Here is a 14,865-nt window from a genome sequence, read left to right on the forward strand (position 1 = left end):
TTGTTTTTATTCCTAATTAAAAAATCCCAATCTTTTTATTGAGGTAAAATACACACAACATAAAATTTACTGTCTTAGCCATTTTAAAGCGTACTTTTCAGTGTTATTAAATACCTTCATACTGTTGTACAACCATCATCACCATCCATCTCCAGAACTCTTACCATCTTGCAAAACTGAAACTCTACCCAGTAAATAATAACTGCCCATTCTCCCCTCCTCCCAGTCTCTGTCAACCATCCTTCTACTTTCTGTCCATATGATTTTGACAACTTTAGGTACCCCACATAAGTGGAGTCATACAGTATTTGTCTTTTTGTGGCTGGCTTATTTCACTTAGCATAATGTCCTCAAGGTTCATCTATGTTGTAGCATATGTTAGAATTTCCTTCCTTTTTAAGGCAGAATCCTTTGTATGTATTCAGTATTTTGTGTGAATGTATTTTGCTTATCCTTTCGTCTGTTGATGGACATTTGTGTTGCTTCCACGTTTTAGCTATTGTGAATAATGCTGCTATGAACTCGGGTATGCAAATATCTGTTTGAGACTCTCATAATTCTTTTGGGTATATACCTAGAAATGGAATGGCTGGATCATATGGTAATACTTTGTTTAATTTTCTAAGGAATCATCATACCGTTTTCCACAACAGCTATACCATTTTACATTCCCATCAACAGTGCACAAGGGTTCCAATTTCTCCACATCTTTTTTTTTTTATAAATGTATTTATTTATTTTATTTTTGTCTGCATTGGGTCTTCATTGCTGCTCGTGGGCTTTCTCTGGTTGTGGCAAGTGGGGGCTACTCTTCATTGCGGTGCACGGACTTCTCACTGCAGTGGCTTCTCTCGTTGCGGAGCACGGGCTCTAGGTGCGCGGGCTTCAGTAGTTGCCGCACGCAGGCTCAGTAGTTGTGGTGCACGGGCTTAGTTGCTCCACGGCACGTGGGATCTTCCTGGACCAGGGCTCGAACCCGTGTCTCCTGCATTGGCAGGTGGATTCTTAACCACTGAGCCACCAGGGAAGTCTCTCCACATCTTTGTCAACACTTGGTGTTTTCTGTTTTTTGATAGTAGTCATCCTAATGGGTATGAAGTGGTATCTCATCATAGTTTCGATTTGCGTTTCCCTAATGATGAAGACCTTACTTTTAAAGAGATCATCCTGGCACCCAGTGTTTGGGGAAATGGAAGGGGACATTGAGTAGAGGCAGAGAGACCCTGTTAGGAGTGATTACAGTAACCTAGAAATGATAAAGGCCTGAGCAAGACAGGAGGTGGTGGAAATGGAGAAAAGGAAATAGATAGGAGAGGAGTTAAGGAGATAGGCTCTCCAGTACCTGGTGATTAGGTAGAGGTTGACTTTATAAACTAAGGAACCTACAAAGCAGTACATGCATGGTATTTCCTTTAGTGACACCGGACTGTGTGCCTCCCCATATTTCCAGATTTTGCTTATTCAAAATTACCAGCAGGTTAGTGGAGGACACTAGAACTCAGATCCCTGGCTCCCAGCCCAGGTAGGGAGAAGGTTTTTCTACCATATTTTTAGGACCCCTTAAATAGCTCAGAAATGGGCCAGTTGTTATTCTTAAATAAATAATTGTGGGCTCCCTTCCTCAAGGAGTGACTGTATACCAGTTCAATCTATGATTTTTTCAACCTATAATTTTTAAATAACGGCTTTATTAAGATATGATTCATATACTATGCAATTCACCCATTTAAAGTATAGAATTCAGTGGTTTTAATATATGGGCAGATTGTGCAGCCATCACTATAATCAATGTCAGAACATTTTTTCACTCAAAAAAGAAACACTGTTTCCATTAAGAGTCACTCCCAATTCTCCCCCTGCTCCCGGCTCCCAACCCTAGGCAACCACTAATCTACTTTCTATTTCTATAGGTTTGCCTATTCTGGAATGTTCACGTAAATGGGATCACACCCTATGTGGTCTTTCGTGACTGACTTCTTTTACTCAGCACAAAGTTTTCAGGGTTCATCCATGCTGTAGCATGTGTTAGTACTTTATTTCTTTTTATTGCTGAATAGTATTCCTGGATGGATATGCCAAATTTTGTCTATCCGTTCATCAGTTAATGGACATTTGGGTTGTTCTCACTTTTTGGCTAGTATGAACAATCCTGCCATGAACACACATTTACAAATCAATCTGTGATTTTAAATGGGAATGGCTACCTTATGAGATTGTTGTAAGAATAAAGTGAGAGGCTGCATGTAAGGCACAAATACAGTGCTTGGTACACAGTAAGTGCAAAGCAAATGTTGACATCATATGATGAGGGTGGTAACAATGGTGATAGGTGTCTCTGTTAGGAGCTGGAGATTAATGGCCCTCAAACACTTCTTTCTCTCCTTTTGTCCTACTCCATGGCTCCACTTCCATCTTCCCCTTTTAGTTTCTCCTTCTTTTCTTCCATATTCCTTTCTTTTCCCTCCTCAACTCATATCTTAACATTATTGGTGGTTCCCTTATGGATTGCTTAGCACCTGGTAGCCTGAGGACAGAGCCACAGTCTTTGTTACTCTTTGAGAATGAACGTGATAAAGACTTGGGAGCAAGTACGGTGATGGACAGGAAATGACTGCTGGGAAATTCTATACGGATTTTTTCGGATTTCACAGGCTCTTATTTGGGTGGCAAAACCTATGTAATAGAATATTACTCAGCCATAAAAAGAAATGAAATTGAGTTATTTGTAGTGAGGTGGATGGACCTAGAGACTATCATACAGAGTGAAGTAAGTCAGAAAGAGAAAAACAAATACCGTATGCAAACACATATATATGGAATCTAAGAGAAAATGGTTCTGAAGAACCTAGGGGCAGGACAGGAATAAAGATGCAAATGTAGAGAATGGACTTGAGGACACGGGGAGGGGGAAGGGTAAGCTGGGACGAAGTGAGAGAGTGGCATGGACATGTATACACTACCAAACGTAAAATAGATAGCTAGTGGGAAGTAGCCGCATAGCACAGGGAGATCAGCTCAGTGCTTTGTGACCACCTAGAGGGGTGGGATAGGGAGGGTGGGAGGGAGATGCAAGAGGGAGGAGATATGGGGATATATGTATATGTATAGCTGATTCATTTTGTTATACAGCAGAAACTAACACACCATTGTAAAGTAATTAGACTCCAATAAAGATGTTTAAAAAAATAAAGGAATAGGAATCAAGACACTGTGGTTTTTTAGCAGATGCAAATTATTACATAGACAATGGATAAGAACAGGGTCTTACTGTATAGCACAGGGAACTATATTCAATATCCTGTGATAAACCATAACGGAAAATAATATGAAAAAATATACGTACATATAAGTGAGTCACTTTGCTGTAGAGAAGAAATTGATACATTATAAATCAGCTATACTTCAATAAAATTTATAAAAGAAAACAAAAACCTAATATAAGTTTTTCAGCCATAATTATTTGTCTTACAGCTTCTTTTTTTATATTCAAATGCTCAGAGATTTTTATCTTTTAATCAAAGGAGTGCTTGGGTGTTTTCTATACTGCCATGCAAGATAATTATTTTTAATAGGTAATTATCTCTTTTTCTGAATTTGTTGGTATTTTATCCATTTTTAATTGAAGTATAGTTAATTTATAATGTTGTGTTAGCTTTAGGTGTACAGAAAAGTGATTCAATTATACATATATATATATATACACATATATATATTCTTTTTCAGATTCTTTTCCATTGTAAGTTATTACAAAGCATTGAATATAGTTCCCTGCACTATACAGTAGGTCCTTGTTGTTTATCTATTTTATACACAGTAGCGTGTATACATTAATCCCAACCTCCTAATTTATCTTCTACCCCCACCCCCCTGCTCTCTCTGGTAACTGTAAGTTTGTTTTCTACGTCTTTGAGTCATAGCTATTTATCTTAATATTAAATAAATTATTCTTATCAATTCAAAGAAAATAGAAAGTAACTGTGGAGACCATTTGCATTTTAAAGTTCAAGTGGTTAAAACATTATGAGGGCAAAGTTTTGTTTTATTGGTAGGAAATTTTTAAATTCATTCCTCTATATAATACAGTAATCTGTCTTTTTATGTGAAGAGAGACAAGCATCTAATTAAATAATACTGCTTGACATCAAACAGTTCATCAAATATTTCAATGAAGACAGTTTTATGCTCAGAGTTGCTGTTGGATGGTGTCTGCGTTTGAAACTCCCTTTCACATTAATTCAGTATGTCATCCGTCTCTCTCTTTGACTCACACAAAGGAACAGAGATGATTCTTTTCTGTCGGGAGGACCTCAAAAGCAGAAGCTGAACTGACACTGAAGAAGATTTGAAAAAAGATTCATCAGGCCTTTTTGAAAGTGTGTTATGTGGGTGCACTTTCCTCTGACTAAATTGATAGTTTATTTGCTTTTGAAGTCTGGAAGGAAAAAACAGTTACCTGAAAGAAACTCCTCATCTCAGGAGCAAAGCTGGCTTATCTCTGGGGGTTCTTAGTGTGTTGTTGACTGGTGTTGTGAACTGCTTTTCCTTACTCTTCTCCAAAGAAACCTTAGGATGTAAATTTATTTTTAAAATTCAGTTGTTTTTTGTGTGCTTCAAAAAGTGAACTTGTATGAGTAACCACTAACAATGGTGTGTTAGTTTCTGCTGTATAACAAAGTGAATCAGCTGTACATATACATATATCCCCTTATCTCCTCCCTCTTGCGTCTCCCTCCCACCCTCTCTATCCCATACCTCTAGGTGGTCCTCAATGTTTTTGTGCAAAGATGAAGGGAATATAGACAATGAGAGCTTGCCAGAAGGCATGCTGGAAATATCATTAAATATAGTCATATACTATTTCAGAAGAACTAAAAGACATTAAGAAAATTATAAAAGACATAAAGAACCTTAGTCATCAGAATTAGAAAAACTTACAAATGAGGTGACAAAATTCAAGACAGAACTAGAAATAAAAGGGAAAAAAATCATTTTAGAAAAGACCAAACCAAAAGGAACAGTAGAACAGAGATAGTAGAAGGTAAAAAGAAATATAATTTAACAGTTAAAAAGAAATGAAGAAAGAAATTAAAAGGACTTGTGGGAAGTGATACATAGGAGATAAGAAAGGTCAGAAATATGGATAATGGGAGATAAGAAAGGTCAGAAATACAGATAATGGGAGGGGAAGAAGTCCAAAGAAATGGAAAGAACCAGTGTTAAAAGTGAAAGTCAAGAAAACTTTCTTGAAATATTTCCTGGAATATTTTGAACTACAGATTGAAGGAGCTACATTGACCCAGAACTGCAAATACCAGGACACATTCTAGAGCAATTGCTGGACTTTAAAGAAAAATAAAAAATTTCTTTTAAGGCACAAATAGCATGTGACTTATGAAAGAAAGGAAATTAGATTATTACCAGACTTAATTTTCAAAAAAATTTTTATACAAAGGTTTTATATAAAACCTTTTATGTGGGAGGTTACTTTCCATTTATAGCTGTTACAAAATATTGGCTATATTCCCTGTGTTGTATAATGTATCCTTGAGCCTATATTACATACAATAGTTTGTACCTCCCACTCCCCCACCTGTTTATTGCCCTTCCCCACTCCCCACTGTATTACCAGACTTTCTGACAGCAAACATTTATGCCAGAAGATGGAATAGTATAGTAAGATACTCGAGGAAACAAAATCTGAACAAAAAGTTTTATATCCAGTAAGATGGACACGAGCTGTGATCAACATGCTAGAACTCGGGGAATATTGTTCTCATGGGCCCTTATTAAAGCGTCCACTAGATATCAAGTCCACCACAAAGATTAGAGAGGCGCTGACATAAGAACTGGCGGTGAGCATGATACACATGGTTGCTTGTAGAACTAAGACTTAATGAGGGTTGAAGGCAGGCGATTGTAATATCTAAAGGTTATATGAACTGTCAACACAGATCTAGTACAACCATTAAAAAAGAGGAGAGAATGAGGTTAGCCTAAGAAAAACATTTTTTTCCAAGATTTTTTTGATGTGGACCATTTTTAAAGTCTTTATTGAATTTGTTACAATATTGTCTCTGTTTTATGTTTTGGTGTTTTGGTCCCAAGGCATGTGGGATCTTAGCTCTCCAACCAGGGGTCGAACCCGCTCCCCCTACATTGGAAGGTGAAGTCTTAAACATTGGACCACCAGGGAAGTCCCCCAAAAACATTTTTTAAAGTGTTTTCTCTAACCATAATTTGTGATGGTATTATTATTCCAAGACTGTTGTACAATTATTATAGCTTAGAGTAAATGATGGGATATTCTAATTCTATCAGCCTCTGGATCCTTGAGACTAGGATTCTTGGTATGGAAGAAAGGGTGCAATCCCCTAGTAACAATGAGTAGCTCTAGCGCCCAGAGTATGGCCCTGAAATACTAAAAGAGTTGTGGGAAGTGATACATAGGAGATAAGGAAGGTCAGAAATATGGATAATGGGAGATAAGAAAGGTCAGAAATACAGATAATGGGAGGGGAAGAAGTCCAAAGAAATGGAAAGAACTAAAGAATACTAAAAGAAACTAGGGCTTCTTGGAGAAATGGCTGATTCTAGATCTGGAGTAGGAAATGTACAAGATGAACAGGAGCATCTTGGTATAGAAATGGGGCAGGAAGGCTATCAAAGACTACTAGAGGGGCAGACAAAAGGCTCAGGGGCCATTCTGAAGAGGCTTCCACATTGTTAGTGAGAATAATGTTGAAATATGTTTAAATCCATGATTTTATAGTCGTATCTAAAAAGAAAACTAATTGGTCACCTTCTGAGGATGATAGATAAGCAATTCATTATTTTGAAAACTGAATAAAAACAAAGAATCGACTATTTCTCCTTTATGAATTGTGCAAACACATGGGTCACCAAATGGTATATGAGGGGAAGTATCTCTTTATTAGATGATTCCAGCCAATAAATAAAAACAATGTGATAGAATATCACCATTCCAACTATCTCAAATGAACTAATTAACCTAGTCGTTGAGCACTAACTGCCAACATTAAAAGAAAACAACCACCCTGGTGAAGGAAGGAATACCCCACCGCTTCACCTTGTCAAAGAGAAGGAATCTGAGTCTCATTAATACTCTGGATCCGGTGGCCAGTTTGCAGGAAAAAACAGAGGACAGAGGAATATGCTGACCTGTACCATAAGCAAGCAGTCATAGTAGTCCAGATTGGAGGAAACTGCACAGGTTAAACAGCCTAGGTCCTTCAACAGATACACTGTAAGGGAAAGAAAGGGATGGAGGGGGCTATACCAAGTTAAAAGGGGAGCAAACTAAACTACTGTGCCCATTGGGGTGATAAAACCATAAAGTAACACAAGAGGGTGATGATATTTTTAGAGGGAGAGTTGGAAGGTGTGATTAGTATGGGGTACACAGAGAATACTTCACCAAGTGTTCCATTATTAACACACTACGATACTTGCTTTACCATACATGTAGCCAAAGCTATCCCTCCATCCATCTATCAATCCATCTTAATTTTGGATGCATTTAAAAGTAAATTACAGGGCTTCCCTGGTGGCGCAGTGGTTGAGAGTCCGCCTGCCGATACAGGGGACACAGGTTCGTGCCCTGGTCCGGGAAGATCCCACATGCCGCGGAGCTGGGCCCGTGAGCCATGGCCACTGAGCCTGCGCGTCTGGAGCCTGTGCTCCGCAATGGGAGAGGCCACAACAGTGAGAGGCCTGCATACCGCGCAAAAAAAAAAAAAAAAAGTAAATTACAAACATTTGTATACTTCCCCCAAAGTACTTCAGTACTCTAATACGATTAACCAGACCTTAATATTTGCTTACAGTTTTTTTCTTTTGATGTAAAATTTACATGAAATGCACAAATTTGTAGGGTACATCCACTGAGTTTTGACAAATGCATACACCCATGTAGCTCCTATCAAGATATACGTTACCATCACCCCCAAATTCCCTGATGTTCCTTCCAGTTCTCTAAAATCTGAATGTATTTTTCCTCAAATGATTAGATTCAAGAACAAAATTGACTTCCTTTTGAGTAAAATGAAAAAGAAGCCTGTTCTACTTCCCCCAACATTGCTACTTTTTGTAGATATATTCCAGGAATCTCACTTTGGATTATTGTTAGCAGTACTGAGAGGAAGTCTAGAATGGTGGTTAAGATTTTGGAACCAGACCGCCTGGGTTTGAATCCCAGCTCTTTCCCTTATCAACAGTGTGACATTTCTATGTACCTTCTCTGCCTCAGTTTCTTCCTTTGAAAGATGGAGGTAATAATAATACCTTCATCAAAGGGCAGATCTGAGGATTAAATGAGGTGGTACAGTCGGCCCTCCCTATTAGTGGGTTCCACATCCACGGATTCAACCAATAGCAGGTCAAAAATATTCTAAAAATTCTAGAAATTTCCAAAAAATAAAATAGTGAAACTTGAATTTGCCACAGACTGGCAATTATTTGCATAGAATTTACATTGTATTTACAATTATTTACATAGCAGTTATATTGTATTAGGTATTATAAGTAATCTAGAGAAGATCCAAAGTGTACATGAGGATGTGTATAGGTTATACTCAAATACTAAGTCATTTTACATAAGGGACTTGAGTATTCATGGATTTTTGGTATCCTCGGGGGTCCTGGAACCAATGCCCCATGGATACCAAGGGACAACTACATATGTAAAGCACTTACAACAGTACCTGGCACATAGTAAACAAGACATGTGTTTACTTTATTGTTATTAAATTATCATTTTACACTGTGGATTATTTCTTTCAAGAACTATTTTGATGATTGCATTCAGATTTAAAATTACGTTAATGGGCTTCCCTGGTGGTGCAGTGGTTGAGAGTCTGCCTGCATCCGATGCAGGGGACGCGGGTTCGTGCTCCGGTCCGGGAGGATCCCACATGCTGTGGAGCGGCTGGGCCCGTGAGCCATGGCCGCTGAGCCTGCACGTCTGGAGCCTGTGCTCCGCAACGGGAGAGGCCACAGCAGTGAGAGGCCCGTGTACTGCTAAAGAAAAAAAAATAATAAATAAAATAAAATAAATAAAATTACGTTAACAAGAATTAAATTAACAACAATTATTTAGACTTAACTGGATTCGAGGGTCTATTGGAGGCATTCGATGATTTAACTATGGGTCATCCTTGCAATCTGGAACCATTTGTTCTAGTGTCCTTCAGAGACCATCCGTCTAGTGAAGATCCCATGTGGTATTGAGGAAGCCTCGTACCTTCTCTCTTTAGTTTCCTTTTCTATGAGGTGTGAGGAGCGCCAGAGACTCACACAGGAGATTCATCAGACTCATCACAGGAACTGCTTGGTTATAAATTAGATTATTCATAGGAAAACTTGTGGAAGTCTTCGGGAAATCGATACTCTACAAATGCCCGTGATTGCTGTTATTTATCATTCTCCAAGTGAGTCAGTCCTTTTCCTCAACCCGGGCATGCTAACTTTAGCAGACAGGGTCAGCTTGCAGGTCATGCATAACTGGTGTCCCCTTTTTTCTTCCCCCTTGAGTCATCCTCCCCAAGGATGCCTCCATTTCCACCACCACCTTCCAGCCATCTCTCCTGTACGACACGGTCAGCCACCATTACAACAGCTCCAGCCCATCCAGGACTCTCACAGAGGCCAGATCTACCTTTTTCTCTATGAGGGAGCAAGAAAATACCTACCATTTCTTTGAAATAGTTAGCTTTGCAGCTATGGAATTGAGGGCAGTCATTTGGAATTCTGTTTGATTTTACTGTGTGCATGTTTACTCTTCTGTGATCAAACCTCTGAAGTTTACTGACAGAACGTGCAACAGAAACTTTGTTCCGTCAAGATGGATTGTTTGGATAATGTTAAAATTATCCTAAATTTCTTCTTTCTCTTAGACAAGCGAACCTACATTTAATAGTGGTGATGGCTGCACAAGACTGTGAATGCAATGAATGCCCCTGAATTGTATACCTAAAATGATTAGAATGGAAAATTATATATATTATTATATAAATATATATAAATCATATATTTATATTATAATATAAATCATATATATAATATATATATGATTTAACTGCAATAAAAAGAACGTGTTAGACTTTGGAGGTCCTATAGCCCACTGACAAAGGCTGGTAAGGGGGAAGAAACATGTAAGTTATTATTATCCTTTACTGGCCTGCATCTGTAGAGGATCTGTACTCTAGGTAGCTCTCCTGAGCAGCCTGTGTTTAGTGGAAACTTAAGCAATTAAGACAAGGTGTGTTGGGGACTTCCCTGGAGGTCCAGTGGTTAGGACTGCGCACTTCCACTGCAGGGAGCACGGGTTCGATCCCTGGTCGGGTAACTAAGATCCCACAAGCTGCGCGGTGCGGTCGAAAAAAGACAAGGTTTGTCAAATTTGAGGATCTTTAAGTAGAACTTTGGTTCTCGGCCACAAAGTCAGCTGACTGTGGTGTAAATAGGTGAGCGGGGAGAGCTTTGCGTTATTGATTTTCCTTCCTATGATTTAAATCTGATTACCAGCTGTGGAGTGATAGAGTGGATGCGCTAAACTAGAGAAGAAAGAGCTCAGTGTTTGCAGCCAGGGCTACTGGAAACCTTCATGTAGACCTTATCTGACTCCACTCCCTTTGTGCTCCTGCATTCATTAAGCCTCTGTCCTTGAGCCATCTGCAGTCTCAGTAAAGTAAAATGCTGACTCCACTTCACCATGGGGTTAGTGTGTCACACCCTAAGTGACTGGGGACTCCGGAGAAGTAGCCTAACCCATGAGGTGTGTTCCTTTTACCGAGACCCACATTCCCAGGGCCCCTTAGGTTGCACAAATAAAGCTGTTTTGATGGCCTGTTGGCTGAGTTATCTTTGAAGTTTGGCTATTGAATGATTAATTTGGCCTTAGCCTGAAAAAAAAAAGAGGGCACTAATATAACTTGTGAAGCATTAAATATACTATTTTCGAGAACGAGATCCTTTATATAAACATTTGCTACACATTTTGCATATGCTTACGTTGAACTATTAAGTGTGTCAGTTAAGTTCTTAGGCATTACTTACAGTTTTAATATATCTGGGTGTGTTGAATCCCAAGCAATCTGTATCCAAGGAAGCATCTCACACTGTGAATTGCCAGCTGGGAGATCATTCATTCTTTCATTCAGCAGCAGTCAGTTAGCATGTGCAAGGCCCTCTGCTATGCCTTGAGTCCAGATCTAAAAGCATTCTCCCTATCATTCTTACTGCCACCAGTACGCCAGAAGCAGGGGACTTCCTTGGCCTTGGCAGGATGCCTCACCCTGAGAAAAAGCTGCTGTTCCCTAGCAAAGCCTAGGGTTGTTTTACTGACTTTCCAGGAATTTAGAGAACAAGGTGAGCAGGTGCTGGTATTAGGTGTATGATGTCTCCTTTCATTTTAATCATATAAATAAAGGGTTTTCTTTTTTTTTTTCCTGGGTTTTAAAACGGAAGTGTAGTTGATTTACGATATTGTGTTAGTTTCTGGTATACAGCAAAGTGATTCAGTTATACATATATATTTTTTCCAGATTCTTTTCCATTACAGGTTATTACAAGATATTGAATATAGTTCCCTGTGCTATACGGTAAATTCTTATTGTTTATTTTATGTATAGTAGTGTTTATCTGTTAATCCCATACTCCTAATTTATCCCTCCCCCGCCCTTTTCCCCCTTGGTAACCATAAGTTTATTTTCCATGTCTGTGAAATCTGTTTCTGTTTTGTAAATAAATTCATTTGTATTGTTTTTTAGATTCCACATGTGATATAATACAGTATTTGTCTTTCTCTGTCTGACTTATTTCATTCAGTATGATAAACTCTAGGTCCATCCATGTTGCTGCAAATGGCAATATTACATTTTTTATGGCTGAGTAATATTCCATTATATACATATACATCACATCTTCTTTATCCATTCATCTGTTGATGGACACTTAGGTTGTTTCCATGTCTTGGCTATTGTGAATAATGCTGCTATTAACATTGGGGTGCATGTATCTTTTTGAATTAGAGTTTTCATCTTTCCCAGATACATACCCAGGGATTGGTGGGTCATATGATAACTCTATTTTCAGCTTTTAAGGAACCTCCATACCGTTTTCCATAGTAGCTGCACCAATTTATATTCCCACCAACAGTGCAGGAGGGTTCCCAATAAAGGGTTTCTATTTGTTTATTTATTTATTCATTTATTTATTTTAAAGCGTTTTCTTAATTTTCCACATCACCAGGCATTTTCTCCTAAACATCTCTTGAAAGCAGACAGGCTTTTATCTCCCCCGTAAGGTGGAACCTGAGATATGGATATGAATAGGCCAGCTCAAATCATGCAGCAAGTCACTGACAAAACTGGGGATCCCAGGTTCCAGGAAAGGATGGCATCTCATCCATCCCTTGAGGTCCTGACAGTCTCCTCTCCTTTGAGAAGCCTTCCTTCCCCTTCCCAGTCATTACCCGTCTCTCCACCTCTTTCCTATAGAACCCAGCCTCCAGGCTCCTGGTCACACAGTTTTGTACTGTGTCTCGTTTCCACAACTAGATTGTAGGCTTCTTGAGTCTCTCAAGCAGAGTGTAGCACATAGTTGCCTTCTATGGCAACCCTTTCGTATCTTTCTATCTTCTCTACTTCTCCTTCCAAAATGTATCTGTGCTTTTCTATGTCTCATCTAGGAAGGGAAAGTGATATTCTCAGAACACCTATGGTCTATACTACAGTTATGATTGGCTAGTTTGGGACAAAGCCTCTTGTTTGTGTCTTTCTTTTAATATACATTTATTTATTTATTTTATTTTTGGTTGCGTTGGGTCTTTGTTGCTGCGTGTGGGTTTTCTCTAGTTGCGGCGAGTGGGGGCTACTCTTCATTAAGGTGTGCGGGCTTCTCATTGCGGTGGCTTGTTCTGTAGTGGAGAACAGGCTCTAGGCACGTGGGCTTCAGTAGTTGTGGTACACGGGCCCTAGAGCGCGTGCTTCAGTAGTTGCTGCATGTGGGCTCAGTAGTTGTGGCATGTGGGCTCTAGGGTGCTTGGGCTTCAGTAGTTTTGGTGCGTGGCCTCAGTAGTTGTTGCTCACAGGCTCTAGAGTGTAGGCTCAGTAGTTGTGGCTCATGGACTTAGTTGCTCCACGGCATGTGGGATCTTCCTGGACCAGGGATCAAACCCGTGTGCCCTGCATTGGCAGGTGGATTCTTAACCACTATGCCACCAGGGAAGTCCCTTGTTTGTGTCTTCTAATCAAATGGAGCAATTCTCCTTTTGTAGGGGCCTTGAAAACCCTAAGGCAAAGGCAGAGAATTAAGGTCTAGCTAGAAAACATAGTTTTCTATTTTTAAAAATAATTATTATAGGAGTTCCCTGATGGCCTAGTGGTTAGGACTCTGGATTTCCACTGTTGTGGCCCAAGTTCAATGCCTGGTCAGGGAACGCAAGCCACGTGGCATGGCCAAGAAAAAATTATTACAAAAAATTTGATATTTAACTAAATATGTGTATATGTACACACACACAAACATGTATGTAAGTTATGAAGGTCAAAAATAAAATACCAATGAAGCTGATATTCAACTTAATAATAAGATGTAACCAATACTATTGAAACTACCTTTGCATTTCTCCTTTATTTTATTCCTCTGCTTCCCCAAACCTACCTGAGTGAATCACTATCCTGAATTCTCTTCTTTATAATTTTAATACATAGGCATATATCACAAAACAATGTATTATTTAGTTTTACATGTTTCGACTTTAGACAAATTATATCATATAGTGTGTTTTCTTTTGGTATCTTGATTTTTTTTTTTTTTTACTTAACATTATATTTTTCAGACAAACGTTACTGTGTGTAGCTGCAGTTCATTTATTCTTACTGCTGCATAATATTCCACTGTGTGAATATTCTGCAGTGTTTTAACCATTCTCCTGTTGATGGACACTTTGGTTGTTTTCAGTTTTTTACTAATAATGCTAGAACATTCTTGTCCCTGTCTCTTGGTGCAGATGTGCAAGAGTTTCTCCAAGGTATTTGGCAGTCCTTGGTTGGATTTACCCTCAGATCTATTTCTTGCCCTTCTGCTGACCTGCTTTGTATTACAGGAGGCTGACCCCTGCAGGCTGTGTGCTTCAGGCTTTTGTGTCCACTGGGTTTGGTGAGTGGGAGGCACTGGGGGGAGATTGGAGGGACAAGGAAGAGAGAAGCCAGGTATTTCTCCCCCTCTGTCTTGAGCAGTATTTCCGGAAATGGCTGTGGCTGTCTCCTCCTGGCTCTAGGGTCTGGACAGGCCATTGTGGTTCCAGCTTCTGCCAGGTGACTGTTGTCCATGCGCTTCTAGAACATTGTTTTCTCCCTTTGTCCCTTGTGACTAAGAGTCATCAAACTTTTCCTATAAAGGGCCAGATAGTAAATATTTTAGGTTTGCAGGCCACACAGTCTGTGTCGGAACTACTCAACTCTGTGAATGGGTGTGGCTGTGTTCTAATAAGACTTTATTTACAAAAACTGGAAAACATGTTTGTGAGACTATTTGATAATTGTCGTATAAATTCCTGAGGCTGAGTTTTATTCTTTCTGTCTTTTTTTTTTAAAACATCTTTATTGGAGTATAATTGCCTTACAATGGTGTGTTAGTTTCTGCTTTATAACAAAATGAATCAGCTATACATATACATATATCTCCATATCTCCTCCCTCTTACATCTCCCTCCCAGATTGGATGATTTTTAAGACCTGTCTTCAAGTTTGCTAACACATAGTTCATCTATTAAGCCCATCCAGTGAATTTTTCATTTCAGTTATTGTTCTTTTCAGTTCTATAATATCCATTTAGATCTTTTAA

The sequence above is a fragment of the Tursiops truncatus genome, chromosome 10, assembly GCF_011762595.2.
Source record: "Tursiops truncatus isolate mTurTru1 chromosome 10, mTurTru1.mat.Y, whole genome shotgun sequence".
Classification (NCBI taxonomy): Eukaryota; Metazoa; Chordata; class Mammalia; order Artiodactyla; family Delphinidae; genus Tursiops; species Tursiops truncatus.